The 16187-nt window shown below is 39.2% G+C and overlaps 1 protein-coding gene across 1 annotated transcript in view; it reads left to right on the top strand.

Moving 5' to 3' along the window:
• The first annotated feature begins 12330 nt into the window (after nucleotides 1–12330).
• The window catches only part of shank3a (SH3 and multiple ankyrin repeat domains 3a), a 272857-nt gene continuing 269000 nt past the window's right edge, over nucleotides 12331–16187 (top strand). The window contains exon 1 of the mRNA XM_077515775.1: nucleotides 12331–12563. The gene's annotated coding sequence lies outside the window, so the exon portion shown is untranslated. The remainder of the gene's footprint in view (nucleotides 12564–16187) is intronic.

Raw genomic sequence — 16187 nt, 5'->3', positions numbered from 1 at the left:
TTACCGTAAATGGATGTATGTGTATGTGTTGTGTTTTATGCTGGCTTCTGGTTCACAAGTTTATTTACCAATTATGGGGCATGTTTAAACGCTAATGAAGTTGACACTTACACCAAAGACATTCCAGACTAGTGTTGTGTGACATACCAGTTTTGTGTGACATAGCGATTATCTCAAACCATCATTGCATCATCGCATTCATTTGTTAATACACGTTACAGGTTCATATCATTCATGTTAGTGACATCAACAATGTTTCATTTTTTTTTGTGACATCTGTTCAGCCCTCAGCCCGTGTTATCTGTCAGTATCCACAGGCGGTCTCACAGAAATAAATCACAGTGTCAATCAAAACTAAGCATTAAGTGTTGTATTTGCATAAAAGAACGAGTATACTACAGTGGCAGCCTGAGGTATTTGCTCAAGGCGCATTTTGTGGCCATCTCCTGTTTGAGTGGAGATCAAGCAGTCCTTATGATGAAAGTCATTATGCGTCTGGCTCGTGCGCCGGGGGAGCGACGACAGAGAACGCGCTGGCAACCATGGCGGCGGCGCGATCTGGCACAACAGACGCTGGAAGAGCGAGCGAGTGGAATCATGCAGTGAAATCTAACAGGCCTCGGCGGAGTAACGCGAGCCCAGGAACTCATTAATGTTTGAGGAGCTGCTGGGCTAATATTGACATTATTAGCTCGCACATTTGTGTTGTCATTGTTTCAAACTTGGAAGTGAAGGCAAGCTGGCAATGGCGTAGCAATTTGTAACATTGTCAATGGAGGTTGCGATTGCTATTGAAACATATTCTGTGTTGCGGATTCCAATCACACGATTTGACTCTAGTCAGACTTGAGTCACCAATTTTAGGAATAAGGACTCGCTTGGCTAAAACTTGTGGATGCCTCAACTCCAAGTTGACTTGTTATTCCTGAGACTTAAATACATGACTTGACACGATTTGTCTGTTTACCTTTGAAGTTCTGCATTTTCAAGGTAGCGCGTCAGTTTTAATTTTAGAGACATTATTTTGTAACCTGGCAATAGCCAGATTGATAATTGTGATTCACTCAAGGGAGTTCTTTAAATTATCAATCTGGGACTGTTCCATTGTGATTTGCTCGGGAAAGGCGGAACATTCTGTACAATACTTCGAGCTGATTGGATGATGCGGCATCTTGTGCACGTTTGTTTTCACCAATCACGGCAACAGATGAAAATGTCATCTTCGGTCTCATCTTAGGAAGGAAAAAAAAAAGCACAAACATCTTTATCAGATAAAAATGCACGAAGCGCCTCACGCTGTTCAACATTCAACAAAACGGTGAGTAATTCTGTGAGAACAGAATTAACTGCCGTGTCCATTCATCTGTTAGGTTTGTTTGTTTCCCTCGGCGTCGGCGCTTCCTGGTTTCGTCACAGCTGCATGTCCCGGCCTAAACAACGCCTGATTGGTCCGACTTAAAAAAGGTTGGTTGCGAACTGATCAGCGGGAACAGTACAAGATGGATTCTCCCAGTGTTTGTGAACAAATACCGCGAGAATTCAGCTTGCTGGCAAGCTTAATTATTGTTAATTAAGCTTAATTATTATATTGTGTAGTGCGATATAGGGAATGCAGAGTGAAGCAAGTATCAAGAAGGGAGCTTCGAAAAGTATTACATTTGGATTCAACTGGGATAAAAATGAATGTCAACATGCAAGTTTTGCAACTCCTACGTATATCTATGAAGATTTATTTGTTCGACGATGTAAATTTGGTATATGATTTACGATACTGGTTTGAACCCTACTAGCACTAATGACATCTTACGTATTACAATAAAACCCACAAAAAAAGTTTTTCTCACAAAATCCCGTCAAACGTAAAATCAACTTAATGTCGGTTATGCATTTCATTGTGAAAACAATAAAGGAATATACAGTACAGAGACAAGTTTGAGACTATCAAAAAAGTGATTGTGATGGTGAGGACAGCTAATTTATGCAAGTACTGAACAGATACTTGTGCAAAGTGGCCAATACGCAAATATATGATATGACTCTCAGAGCAAGTGTGTATGACTTAAGACCTTCTCAACCCAAGTAGAAAAGATGCATCTTACTTGGCATAATCGCGGGTACTAGGGGTTAAACCACTGCTTCTCAATTATTGTTTGTTACACCGGCACCAGGAAGAAGAAAATATATATTTCGCTCCCCCCAGTTTCATTTGTCCACAAATTCATTACAAGTACACCTCTGCAGAGGAGCAGAGTTATGATAGTTTTGGAATTTTTCATTTTAGTTAGTTTTGATTTCGTTTTGAGTATTGTTTTATTTTTTTTTTTTTTTTTTTTTATGTATTTAGTTTTAATTAGTTTTCAGGGTGGTTCTGTTAGTTTTTATTAGTTTTAGTTATTTAATAAATGCTTCATTTTAGTTTAGTTTTAGTTAGTTTCGGTATTAGTTTTAGTTAGTTTTTTTTAAATGTGCATTACTTGTGCGCAATATTAAAAAAAAAAAAAAAAAAAAACACCATGGGAGCGACGTCATCTGAAGGTGCTTTTCTATTGGCTGCTGCTAGATTATGTCACTTCTTTGTGACACACTTTCAAAAGTCCTTTTTCCGGTTAATATCAAAATAAATCTACTTAAAATCACATTTAAAATAATCCCAAAGGCTCATGCATTAAATTAAATTAAATTACCAAAGACTAAAACAAAGGACATTTTTGTATAATTATAGTTAGTTTTAGTTAGTTTTGTAAACATAAAATGTAGTTTCTGTTGGTTTTCGTTTATGAAGAACATTTTAGTTTTTATTTTATTTCGTTTCATTTTAATTTTTTTAGGTAGTTTTATTTAACGAAAATAACGTTGCAGAGGAACTAATGCACCTTGACAATGAGCTACTGCCACCTACTGTAGTTGATGTGCAGCTATCTTTATTCTGTTTGGGGACTGCTGTACTGTATTGAAAATGGTATCAATGAGGTTATCGACCCCCCCAATCACCTTACTAGTGTCAGCTATAAAAAATCTCTAATGTAGTGTGGCTTGCTTGATTTTTGCCACAGTAACTTGCACCAGCATGCTTGGAACTTGAACGTTGGCACTTATGACTTGCACATATGTGACTTACTCCCACTTCTGCATTTGACACACTTTGCCAGCTTGAATCAACTGCAGTGATCCATTGACCATTTTTCCTTTTGAACCTGCCTGGTGATATTAAAAAGCACGGCGGCCTGAGTCGCCCTCGTGGCCACTGCTACCCTTCCAGTCTCATCCTCCGCCACACAGCCAAGCTCCAGAAGTGATTTATTCCTTTTCAGACTGACTCCCACCTCATCCCCCGCTTCTGAGCAATCGACAGCGACGGCTCCCATGGAAAAATGACTTTACCCGCATATGTGAAGATAGGAGGACTAGATTTATGCCCAAGAGCAACAATCTAAACATATTCCGATAAATGTAACATGGGCTAAATTTTGAAAGTGGGATTTGGACGTGAAGATTTATCGTCATCGTCACCTTGAAATTGTCCTTAGGTGCTCCACCCTGACCGTAAACAGCTCGGCAGAATTGCTCATCATCTGCAATGAGTATTTCATCACCAAGACCCGCGCCTCACCTGAACATTTCCATACTCACCCCAAATGCCTCTTGTTAGAAGCAAATTGGCGTTTTCGACTAATCAGGACAATCGCAAGCAATTTACAGTCAGTGACAACACCTGTGATGACCTTCGCACACATGCACATGGAAAAACTGAAACACTTGGTGTTCTTATCATGAAACAAATGTTTGAGGTGCTACCTATTGTACTTAAAAAAACACACTAACATGGTGCAGTAGTCAAGGAAGCAGCCACTAGTAGTTATAGTTAAGAATCATCTTGTTGTTATGACTTTGTCATACAATTAAAACTTTTTATATTACGACTCAAAAAAGCAGTAACTTAAAAAAATAAATAAATAAATATCAATTGTTTCCAAATCTTAACCAATCATATCCTTGGAGGCATCACTGCACTTCTGGTTTACTGTGGCTTTCTTTCCAGTATTAGTTTCACAGTAACTTAAAACCCCTCTAGTAACACATTTTGAGTGTCAAACTCCCACCAACATATTATTCACAATTTATACTCGCATGGAACAAAATGAAGTCAAACACCGATAAACACTTGCAGAATACATCTCACACTGGAAGATGTAAACAAGATTGCCGGGCTCTTCATTAGCAGCTTCAGCGCTTTCCTCTTTTACAGTATGCAAGCAGATCACACTAATGACCTCAGAGGCACGCACACTATAATAAATGCAAAATGCATGAGCAAGCCTCACGATTATTTTTTGCCAGTGCGAGAGGTTATCTTGATCAGCTGCTGGTAAACATGGCTGACTTTGATACTCATGTTGGGAACTGGGATTATCCTATTAAGAGGATATACTGTACCGGTACTTTATTCAAAGAACCCTGCATCAATTCTAATACGTTTAGCAGATGTTGTTTTTTTGTGCACATTGGCAGTAATGCAAATAGTTCATGTAATGTGATGTAAATTTAAGCTACAGAAAACGCTGTCAACCTTGGGATTACTACTATATCTACTCATTCCTTTTGACCCCAAATGACAGTTCTCATGTTGGTTACACCTATAATGAGTATACAAATAGTCTTTACAGGCAAATCCAGTCTACAGTGTAAAAAATGAGGACTTGTCCTCACTGTTCCAATACTTAAAAGAGGATCATACGAGTGTTTGCGTACTTTTTACTTTTGTCAGATTATTCTAAAGTAACATATTTTAAGGATATGAAAATCAACATATGGCACTAAGTCTAAATATATCTTTGCCGTCCTAAATGTTTATCCCTAAATGGTGAATTAATTGCTAATGCTCTCGTCATTAACTCCGACAGAGGATTAAATTAGTGATACAATTTCCATACTGGAATTCCTCTGCTGCATACTGAAGTTCCGACAGTGTCCCCGCTGACACGAGTAGCGGAGAGCGGCAGTTCATCATTCTCGTTACCATTTCCGGCGTCAGCTCGGCTTAATCACATGAAATTCATTTGGCGAGGAAGCCGGCAGCTTAATGAACGTAAATGAATTAGCAAGTATAGCGTCTCAAAGTGTCTAATTGCATTCTTGACTCTGAATTAGCATGACGAGCTATTAGCCACAGAGGCTCACCCAATTGCTATTCAGGTCATCACAGTGCATGTCAGCTGCCATACCTTGAATCAATTAGCGATGCAGTTCCCACAAAGTGACATCCTATTTCTTTGTGTCACGCTTGATAATGTCTTCCCGTATTGTTCGTCTGGCGGTGCTGACGCAGCTTCTCGCTTGTCTCACGGATCTTTCAGACGCCGTCGTTGTCACAAAACACTCGCAAGCCCAGTGAGCTGACTATACTTGCAAAATGGAGCTATAATCACAATTATTTTTTGACACTGTTTGTCAATAACGTATAATTGTTATTATCCTTCTAAGTTTTTGAGAAGACTTGTATATACGAGGCTAGTTTTATTTACGTAGACAGCAATAGGATGACCAGATTTTCAAAATGAAAAACCAGGACACTAAAATACATCTGAAAATCAAATATTCAATAAATTATCACCAGGAACCTTTTATGACCAATTTAATCGCTAGTCAATCTGGGGAGGTGGTTATGCTATTATTTTGGCAAATGGTAAATGCTATCTTGGTTTACAGCAGTGGCGAGCGGTGACCTTTTAGAGTGGGAATGCTGACTGAGAAAAATGCGGGGGCATTTTTATTGTTAATTTTAATATTAAATATTATTTAATTATTATTTAATAACACTGTGTATGTATAAAATTAAAGGGGAAATATTCAGGACTGACACAGGTTGATGCGAACACACACTTTTACTACACAATTAATATAACCAGCACCGTGCAATACGTTGGGAACTGGGATCACTCCAGGAGAGAAAAAAAAAAATGTCATTGCTGTCATATGAGGACTATTTGCACTGGACTTTACGACAGTAGTCCGACATGCCGTAAAGCGCTGCTACTGGGTTACTAAGGCAACTCCCGCATGAGTGCTTCGTGCTGTTAGTGCCGTTATTGATATTTTTGTTTGTTTTTTGTTTTTGTTTTTTTACCGCTCATGCTGGATTGTGCTGTTTCTGAGCGACAAAGCATTTCCTGTTAACTACAAACACATTAGATCACTTTACAAACTCAGCGGAGCCACAAGCGATTTCAACCAACAATCAACAGTTTGCTCACCTGTGGACAGCCAGCGAGCCATTTATGTTTCTTGTACGCCCTGGCTTGAAAGTGATGGATGAAATTCTTCCCTGTTTTCCTGATGACTACTTCAGGATTAAAACGACCACTTGAATTATTCATTTCCTCAAAAGTTCTCCAGGAAAAGGGCACTCATTGGGATTCGGCGATGAGCTTGAACTGAACCAGCGACTGTTTACCGCAGAACAAGCTAAGTAAGCCAATTATGCGCATGCGCGTTGTCACATAACGCTGCTTGACTGCCAGCTTATTTGCCATTCAAAAGGCGCACATACAGAAACAACATTCAGAAACAACTAACACAACTTGATTTCTCATTGTGCATGCACAAAACAAGCTGTCGGCTTCTTCACTCGCCATGAGGAAAACAAGGCAAAATATACAGGATATTGTATTTTAGAGGACACTGACAGATAAATATTTTCAATGATTTTATTTTGAAGGGCTTGGGAATGCACCGCATTAATAGCTTATTATGACCGCACGCCACTGGTTTACACTTCAGGTGTGCTAAACAAATCATTGACACCATTATCCAACATTTTTTGCTCGGTTCCAGCAACTATTGAAAGCTTGCTGTGCTGTCTAGCTCGCGCCAGCCCTGCATTGAGAAATGTGCCACCAGAAACGCTGACTGGCAACCGTTTGCATTAGGCTAGTAGGACTACATTCCCACGCAAATGTGAATGTGAAAGTAAATAGGAAGGAACTTAACTGTTAAAATCCTCTTTATGTGACATCGCATGAATCACTATGACAACTGTGATTGACATACACAAAACTTGCTGACTGGACTAAAGAAAAAACAAAACAAAAAACGGGACACCGTGACAGGAACTGCATAAAAGTGGGACAAAACAATAGGAGACACAAGACTCAAAACCAGGACTATTATGGTTAATCCAGGACATCTGGTCAGCCTAGATATTCAGATATAGGGCATCCTCCGTGTATGGCGTATAATGGTACTTGGACTCATGATCTCACCTGACCTACAGGATTTTCAAGATTTTTTTTTTTATTTGACTAAACGATGACCATGTTCTATATTTCTACATTCCAGTTTGGCGTCAGCTCTTTCGCATTCACAGCTTCCCTAGTTACGACTTTACTCGTGTGTTAGCGTCGGTAGGTGATAACGATGCCATGTTCAGTCTTCGCAGGACCGGAACCCTGGCGTAAACCAAGGAGCCCTGTGAACAGTTCATTACTCTTAATTCATCTTACATCCCTTCAGCTTGGGTTTAAAGTTCTTTATGATGCCACTTCCTTCCCACTCTCATTGTTGTCATCTTCGCTCCAAATCAAATGGGAATGGAATGCTCTCAAAAAATATCCATTTCATCACTGCTGATCACAGTGAGCCTGATTGTCCTCTGTCAGCGCGTGAAACGGCTCCTCTTTAATATGTGCCCACGTCTGCTTAAATATGCCGCTGCTCAACATTTTCAAACAAGAATGATCAATAGGCATCATCACCAGAGAGCGTTGTGGCCTGGTACACTTTCTTCTGGGCACAGAGGCTATTGTGTTCTTTATTCATGATGCAAATGCAGCCATCTTCTTTTCTGACAACACGGGCGTACACGATCCCTGGCGAGACAGATGGATATGTACATCAAGTAGTGTGCTGTCAACAAAATAGAAGCGTCACACAAAATAACTGGAAAGGGAAAAAAAGCTCCACCAGGGGATAAAGTCGTGATGGCGTAAAGAACACAACACACTGAACAAAGAGCTCCATGGAGAGAGGTTATGCAGTGGTGCATTCTTTTCAAGTAGAATACAGAAAAATGCTTAGATTAGGAGGAAAATCAAATATTTGTATTGTTAACAACCTAAAGTAGGCTGACCAAATTCTTTTTCAGCACATAATTCCATCCATTCATTCATCTGATACCACCCATCCGGTCACAGTAACAGTTGAGCAAAGTTGACTTTGAGCAAAAGGCAGACTATGCCCTGGACTTTAAAACTGAAAACAGGGGCAACCATTTCTCTAAAGCAGAAAGGTCAATGCGTGCGTCATGTGGTCAATTCAATTCCAGCTCTTGGTCAGATTTCAAATTCCATCCATCCATTTTCTGAACCGCTTACAAGGGTCGCGCGAGGTGCTGGAGCCTATCCCAGCTGGCTATGGGCAATAGGCGGAGTACACCCTGAACTGGTTGCCAGCCAATCGCAGGGCACACATACACGAACAACCATCCACACACACAAATTCAACGTCCTCAATTAACTAACATAACAAATATAACTAAGGTATGGAAAAAGAACATTAACGGTCTTCAGCCTGCAATCTGCTGCAGGATCCTGGCAAAGACTGAAAATGTCCGATTCTTCCTCCACATTTATCTTGTAACAGTGACCGCTGGTGAAATAATCAGATCCTGTGCGAATTTAGCAACCTTAAACTCTACATCTGCAAACAAACAGATCCTGCCCAAGAACAGAAGCACCAACCCTCACTCTCTTTTATTATTTCAGACAATATTCCTTTGATAATGAAAGTCATTGATCAATGTAACCATGACAATCTCCGACTTGTATAGGCTATAGGCCTACATTTCATGTAACCTACATTGGTCATATTCAGGGAAAAAAAATAAAAAATTCTCCTTCGGTACATATTATATACTGCATATATATATTGGCGACAGGCGACCATTCACACCATTACTGAGTGAGAAATAAACCCACACTTCCTGCAAGCCAGGAAGTGACTCAGTGACCCTGCTTAACTTAGCATGTTGATTTTTGCTTCTTTTGCATTGACTACCAGGTAACATTTCAAGTTCCTGGTCAATCTGGATTCGTAAAAGTAGCTTCTTGACACACAGTTATAGGTGGCCTGCTGAAGAAATTGATCTTCGATCAAGTCTTATATTTTTTTCAATTAACTCAAAATAATACTTTAATAATAATAATAATAATAATAATAATAATAATAATTAGAGGGCAGCACGGTGGCTGACTGGTTAGCACCTCCCAGTACTGAGGACGCAAGATCGAATCCAGGCTCCGGCCTTCCTGGGTGGAGTTTTCATGTTCTCCCCGTGCCTGCGTAGGTATTCTTCTGGTACTCCGGTCTCCTCCCACATTCCAAAGACATGCATGGCAGGTTAATTGGGCGCTCCAAATTGTCCCGAGGTGTCCATGTGAGTGTGGATGGTTGTTTGTCTCTGTGTGCCCTGCGATTGGCTGGTAACCAGTTCAGGGTGTACCCCGCCGACTTCCCGAAGCCAGCTGGGATAGGCTCCAGCACTCCCGCAACCCTTGTAAGGACCAAGCGGTTAAGAAAATGGATGGATGGATGGATAATAATTAGGGATGGGTACCTTTCACATTTGAACCGGTATTTTTCCAATTTTTGGTACCTGGGAATCGATACTTTTGTACTATCTCACACTTAAAATTTGTATTTATTTATTTATTTATTTATTTATTTATTTGTGTAGTAATAAGTGTCCTGTTTATTTAACAGTTAAAACTTAAAAACAAAAAATCAATTTAACTATTACTTTTTAATATATAAAACTTGCGTGTGAAATCCTATGCGAGTGGGTGACATCAGTACGCCAGTGTATGTATATGTTTGGGATTTAACGATAAGTGCAATATCGTGATATTAAAACTGCCAAAATATCGTCGTCGTCATGTTCACAATATTTAAGTGCACCACATCTGTAAAAAAAAAAAAAAAAAAGTCAGTCAGTCCATTTGTGTAGTTCTAGTACCCTCTCGTGGCTAGTTTTTGTTTTTTACTGCAATTTAATTTTCATGAGGTTGGCACTTCTATGTTTAAAATCGATACTTCTTTCAGATTAAGGGGAACGTAATATGCCTGTGAACTGAGTCAATATGTGCAGGAACGCAACATGTGCGTTATTAGAGATTATAGGTGGTTTATATGCTTTGTTATTATGTACAAAAGCACAATATTGTGTTTTTTTTTGTTTTTTTTAGTATGAGCTAATTCTTTTTACAGTATTGCGATGTTTTTTAAATTTCACCAAACTCCCCACAATATCATGATAATATCGTATCGCGAGCTTTATATTGTGATAATATCGTATTATGATGTCTGGATATTGTTACGTCCCTAGTATGTGTTGCGTTCAAGTGTGCCTTGGAAAATCGTCAACTGTTCTACTCCTGCACAATCACAATTTAGAAAGACGTGCTTCAGAACCGAAATATGGCACCGTTTAATTTTTTGTGAATCGGTGCTCTGAAGCACTCAAATCGGTCCATACTACAAAAAGTATAGTCTTCGGTACCCATCCCTAATAATTACTAGGGCTGTAACGATAAGCTCAATATCGTGAAATCGTGATATTAAAACTGCCACAATCTCGTCGTTGTCATGTTCACGATATTTAAATGCAACACATCTGTTAAAAATGTTAGGTTGATTTCCATTTGTGCAGTTCTAGCACCCTGTGGTGGAATATTTTATTTTATTTTTTTGTGCAATTTAATTTTCATTAGGGATGTTTTGGCCCTTCTATGTTGAAAATTTACACGAATTGTCAGGTGAAAGGAAACATAATATGCCTGTGAAGCAAGCCAATATGTGGAGGAACTCAATGTGTGCGTGCATTAACAACATAACATAATAATAATAACGTAATAATAATAAAACATAATAATATAACATTGATGTTGTGTACAAAAGGAAAATATTGTGCTTTTTTTTTAGTATGAGCTCATTTTTATTTATTTTTTTTACAATATTGTGACCTTTTTTAAATATCGCCAACCTCTCCACAATATCATGATGATATCGTATCATGACATTTGGGTATCGTTACATCCCTAATAATTCCGTTTTTATAGTTTTTCATACTGTTTATAAGGTTTTGTGGCACTGAGTTCATATGGCTGTTTATGGATGAGAGGAACAGACTTTCTTCAAAGTTAATTCAAAGGTGATAAAGGTTTGAGTCTTACGCTATCATGATGTTGGTTTCGATTTGCGTATCATTACAGGCTTGCTGATGACCATTAATAAAAAAAAAAAAATTAAAAAAAATTGCCTTTTTACCAAATGACTCATCTTGGTGTTTGGAGACTTGTCTGAAGGTCTTCTGCACTTACTCCAGTTCATGAAGCTCAATAAGGTATTTAGAAAAAATCAAAAATCTCCATCCCAGCAGTAATCAACTTCCCTTGAAGGTGACCCTCGCTGCGGCCATGAATATGTTATTTATTGTTTTTGTGTTTTAGGGGGAGCTCAATTACAGGCCACATCAGTTTGGAGGAGGGTCGATTCGCAGACTGTTAAAGAGCCAGGAAGCTCATTGCCATGAGCGGCAGGCATTGCCCTTCTCAGGTGGGAGAGTGAGAGGAATAATTGGGCCAGCTTGTGTACGTGCGTGTGCGCGTGTGTATGAAGTGTGTAACTACGCTGATAACAATGTCACGCCACCGCTTAGATGGTAATTATCAGACGCAAATCCTTATCCCCTTAATTCGGATCTGGCAAACTGCCAACAACGGAGCGGAATTTTCGCTGACTTTTTCGGTGACAAAACTACACAATACAGATAGAGAGAAAACTTGCATCCCTCTCAGGCACACACAGACACGCACACACGTGCACGGTATCAATTATTAATGCAGGTGTGGATCACTTCTGCTGAGAGAGGGAGAGTTTACACAATGGTTAAAAAGTGATCTTTCATGCTGTTTACCCAATTTCCTCCTCAAACTTTCATCTCCAACAAAGCCGCTCTGCTCCACACATGACCTTTGAACCTGCAGGAAACACACGCATCCACACTCACATTGACGTGGCTAATGACTGACCAGTGCTGACAGGCATGTCCCCTTCTTTCCAGCCACACAGGAGGTAGTCAGTCAACACACACGCATACATTTAATATACTGTGTGCTCTGTTCAAGACTGACTCAGTTGAGTGCGTTCACCTCCGTTTGAATGGCCTGATATTGTTTCACCAGTAGGATCCTCTTACCGCGGACAACAAAGAGAGGCCAGCATTGCCTGCTTACGCACACGCACGCACATGCGCATGCACGCGCGCACACAGGGGAACAGACTTTGGGTTGGCAGCCCGAGAGCTGCAGTCACATTTTGCACAGTCGTTCATCTGGGAAGCTGACTTGCAGACACAGTAACTTTTCTGCTCGACGGTGTTAATTAATTAGGGTCGTTTTTTTTTTTTTTTTTTTTTTAATTAACAAACAATTTCCATTATTTATTCTTCTGTTGTAAATTAGCTGCCAAGACCCAGAAGCTCTCTCACTTCTTGATGTTCAGCTCTGCAGGTAGGAATGAGTTAATTATTGACACTTCTTAATTAACAAATTGATGCATTTTCTACTTATTTGACATGTTGACAACATTTTGAGGTAATATTGTACCTGTGTCTATTTTGGTTACTTTGCGCTTGCTTTCGCACATTTCTTTGTTATTGCCCGATATCGACTTAAGGGCCTCTAAAGCCCATTGTGATTGTTTTGGTTTTATTCATCTTGACATTTTACCTGCACTAGCATCTCAGCAGTGTTGCCGGTAACGCGTTACTTAGTAACGCGTTACTCAAAAAAGTTGCTTTCTAAAGTAACTAATAGTCTAACGCGTTACTTTATTCTACAAAGTAGTCTGATTAAAGTTACTGTCCAGAGAATCAATGCGTTACTCCACATTGTCATGAAGAAGGCAAACTATCTCACTGTTGTAACAGTCACAAACAACTACTGCTAACTACGAAGATGAGGCAGAAGTCATTGATCACCACACTGAATTCAGCCATGGTCTGGTCATGAATGGTTTGCACATTCAAAACAAAAGTGATGATACTTTTACTACTAGTTTTATTAACCAACAGGCACACAACACAACAAAAAAAGTGTGCATTATGGACCATAAAAGTGGTAAAAAAAAAAAACTTATTTCCATCCTCAACTGGTCCGTGAAGCATTATGGGATGAGGTCGTCTCCGCCCTCTCGCCAGGGGGAGTGACGTCAGACAAGTTACGTTTTCAGTAGGGGTGGAACAAAAAAACGATTCGACCGAACCATCGTTCGTCAAGGGGAGCTAAACGACCGTATCGGTTGCGAGTGAGGCTTTATGGTTTTCATAACAATAGCAAGAGTTCTGCGCCGTGCTCTACTTGTTTTGTTTACATTTCAGTAGCATCACCATTCAAGCGACTTCCGTGTTTCCGTGCTCGCGACACGGCGCGCGCGCGCGCAACGAGTGACAACATACAAATGGAGACAGTTAGCAGAAGCCGGTGCCGTACATCTCGGTATTTCCCATTGCTATCGAGTCCTCTCGGTGCACTTGTATGTCTCGGGCCGGCGTTGGTACTGCGCGCGAGCCAAAAAGAATAACTCCCGTGACGATCCAATGCATGGATTCAAACGAAACAGGTATGTCCCACAGCCAACACACCAGCTAAGCTAAAAGCACACTGCAAGTATCTCATTTCTCAGTTTGTGGCTCCCTGTCAATGTCTACAACTAGCGTGAGCAGCAGATAGGAGAACTGAGACGTGCCCGCAATTACGACAGCCCAAAAAACAAAATATAAACAGTAGTGATTCTGTGGTCATCATCGTGTCTCAGATTAAAAAAACAAAAAAAGATGTCATACATTAACCAAAAATGAAAGTGATGACAAAAGAAAAAAAAATTGTTAAATACAAAAATTGTTGATTAAAAAGGGAAATGAAATTTTGGAAATATTTTTGCATATATTAAGTGGTTAAAATGTGTTTGATAGATTTATTGTTCCATAAGGTGGCTTCATATTTCTTTTGGCTGGACGGTAGGTTTATTTCATGTCTTAAATTTATGTTTCTGAAATACTTCACAATGTGCAAATATTCTGTTTAATTGTGTTGGTGTCTGTCTAAAGGTTAAATATTTATATTTAACATTAAATTATCAACCTTTTGTTTTCCTGATCCTTATTTTGAAGAGAAAAAACAAACAAACCAAACAACAATTATAACTGTCAATAACTACTAATAAATATTTAAACTGATACATGTGTACACACTGGAATAGCGGAACAAACAAACAATAGAGGAATTTAGGGGATTTTCATTTTCAACCTGGATAGATTTTTATTTTTTGTTTTATAAAAAGTATTTACGTTACAAGAAGTCAAGAGAGACTGCCTATTTTGTTTTTCATAAAAAAAAACCTTTATTTTCATGTTAAAAATGCACTTTCAATAAAGTATTTGGAACTCCGTTTCTACTGCATTATTTTTATGTTGAGATGGTGTTATCGGCAGCTGCTGAAAGTAACTAAAAAAGTAACTTTTAATCTAACTTAGTTACTTTTAAAATCAAGTAATCAGTAACGCAATTTAGTTACTTTTAAAACCAAGTAATCAGTAAAGTAACTAAGTTACTTTTTCAAGGTAACTGTGGCAACACTGCATCTCAGGGCCACAAATAAAAGATGGTCTTTACTGCGCCAACAATGCTTGATGCACAGAGAGGCATAGGCGAGAGAGGGGAATAAAAGTGCCTATATAGGATATCAGAAGTCTGCAATATTTAAGTCGCTCCTGAAGGAGGGAGCTGAATGTCAAAGGAGCACATGGGACTACATGTGTATTAGATGCTATGGAGAGGCTCAGCATTTGTCTCAAACAGGGCCTGTTGAAAATATTCTTGTGATATTGAAATATATGCAAAGAAACCATGTGAATTGTGTATTTTTATTCTCAATTCAATAGGTTTTGATGGCACAATTTCTCAGGTGGCAAAGAGTTTGAGGTATGGCTTTATGTTAGCTCAGAGATATTGAACCAGTCTGGTCTGTAAGCCAAAGTAAATGGAGAGAGAGCCACTGTTTGAATTGGACGTGTTCTGATTCCAGCAAACCAAAGAAAAAGAAAGGTTGTTAGAAAGTAGAGCCTTTTGTTCTTATTGAGTCAGCCATGAAGCTTTGCAAGCAGAAAATTGTCTTCCAAGCTGTGAATTGCACCAGCAAAACTTGATGTTATCATTGTTTTCAGATAAAATCAGAAAAAAATCGAGATGTTGCATTTTCCAGTTAAAAAATACAGTGCGATATCTTTCTTTTGTCCATTTTTAATGGATGACAAAAAAAACAAAAAAAACAAAAACAAGTTCCATGCTCACCTTTTATTGTTCTCAGTCTCAATGTATGAAGTTGTTCTGCCAGTTGGGCTTAAAAACTCAAACATTTCATTTTCTCTGGTCCGATAAGAGTGGAACTGGACAATTTGCAAAGGCACCATCATGGTATCATGTGAGGTGCAATTGAAAGTGCACCTCCGGAGTACCATTTCGAGGTATTGATGGGGAAACGGAGCATATATTGTATATTGTAAATTTTTGTCTATATTTGCCAAAATATTTCGGCTTGTTAATTTTACTACTCGTCGCCATGTTTGGGGCAGATGTCACCACTTTGACAGGCCGTCACTCACACCTATGAGATGCCAGATCGCCAGCCTATGGATGTAAGTCTGTTAGTCAGACTTGATTATTTATTATTATTTATTTAATCAAAAACAATAAAACCTGACCCGGCTTCCAGGTTTCCTTACATACGCGACACCACCTCCACTTGTCTCATTTCGTTCATCAGCAAATGGCCATCCCCAGCCACGGATAGATGAACCTTCCGTGCGTATTGACTTGGGAGAATTGGTTCGAATTTGTCAAAAAAAATAAAAAATAAATGCATTTTTCGGGGAAGTCACTTGAGCCGATATGGACACAAATCTTTGGCGAGTCCCATGTGGCTGTACTGCTTTTGAAGAAGTGCTTCTTTGCTATAGAGTGTAATTCCACCTTTGATGTCCACTGTAGGACGCAATAATTCCTTGTGAGTCACTTTGTAGTCATTGGCAGCCATGTTATTCTATATGCGTGTTTTAACAGCACGTGGTACGTCTT

The sequence above is a fragment of the Festucalex cinctus genome, chromosome 3 (genome assembly GCF_051991245.1).
Source record: "Festucalex cinctus isolate MCC-2025b chromosome 3, RoL_Fcin_1.0, whole genome shotgun sequence".
NCBI lineage: Eukaryota > Metazoa > Chordata > Actinopteri > Syngnathiformes > Syngnathidae > Festucalex > Festucalex cinctus.
Note: the sequence above shows the minus strand (reverse complement) of the source record. Positions and strands in the feature narration are given on the sequence as shown.